Source organism: Aplysia californica, unplaced genomic scaffold, assembly GCF_000002075.1.
Source record: "Aplysia californica isolate F4 #8 unplaced genomic scaffold, AplCal3.0 scaffold00497, whole genome shotgun sequence".
In the NCBI taxonomy this organism is placed as follows: Eukaryota; Metazoa; Mollusca; class Gastropoda; order Aplysiida; family Aplysiidae; genus Aplysia; species Aplysia californica.
The window spans coordinates 529,724-530,981 of record NW_004797767.1 but is presented as its reverse complement, the minus strand read 5'-3'; positions in this window follow the sequence as shown (position 1 = coordinate 530,981).

Genomic DNA, 1,258 nt, shown 5'->3' with positions numbered 1-1,258 from the left:
ATTGCTACACTGTCCCATATAGCTACTGCCACTATTGCTACTGCTTTCATAATTGCTACACAGTCCCATATAGCTACCTCCACTATTGCTACTGCTTTCATAATTGCTAGTTCTACGGTCACTATCGCTACTGCCATTATTGCTACTGCTTTCATAATTGCTAGTTCTACGGTCACTATCGCTACTGCCATTATTGCTATTGCTTTCATAATTGCTATTGCTACTGTTGCTATCGCTTGTCTTTATTGTTACTGCTTTCATAATTGCGATTGCTACTATTGCTATCGCTAGTGTAATATTGCTACTGCTTTCATAATTGCTAATGCTACTGTCACTGTAGCCATTATTAATTTTTTTTACTGCTTTCAAATTGCTATTGCTACTGTCACTTTCGCAACTGCCATTATTGCTACTGCTTTCATAATTGATAGTGCTACTATCGCTACTGCTATTGCCATTATTGCTATTGCTTTCATTAATTGCTTTTGCTACTGTAACTGCTGCTCTTACAACTGTCGCTATAGGTATTACTGCTGCTGCTGCTGCTGCTTTTGACAGTATTGCTACTGCTTTCACAACTGCTATTGTTACAGCCACTATTGCTACTAATACTGTTGCTACTGCTGCAATTACTACTACGGGGATATCTAAGGTGACATCTCTGACTCAGAAGTTGACTTGTAATGACCCGCCATCCTTCACTGTCGTGAGCTGCCTTTGCACATAATATCTAAGCCAGTACATGTTTTTATGTTGTCCGTCCATGTTACCTCAAGTACCTCTTTCGCAATGGTCTCGTGTCGTTTTTAAGTGACCAAACCATTGTAATTACTACTACTGCTACAGATTATATATTATTGTTACTCCTTTCACGGCTGCCATCGGTCCTATCGGAGACGGACGTTAAACTAGGAGGTCCCGCCCCTTAAATAACCTAATAATGTTGATAGGGGCGTTAAACCAATACCATTTCACCATTTTCACGGCTACCCCCTGCTGTTACTGTCGCAATGGTCCTCGATGATGCTATTACTGCTGCTATTGTTGCTAATTTTGCTGTTTGTGCTTTCAGTATTGCTGCTATTGCCGCAGTCGCTATTGCTGCTGCTGTTGCTACTAGGCCAACTACAGCTGCTGTTGATCCTGTCCTGCTACCATGGATATACCGCTGCTGTCATTGCTAATGCGTTTACTATCTTTGCTACTGCTACTGATGCTGCTACTGATGCTGCTACTGATGCTGCTGCTGTTTCTGCTG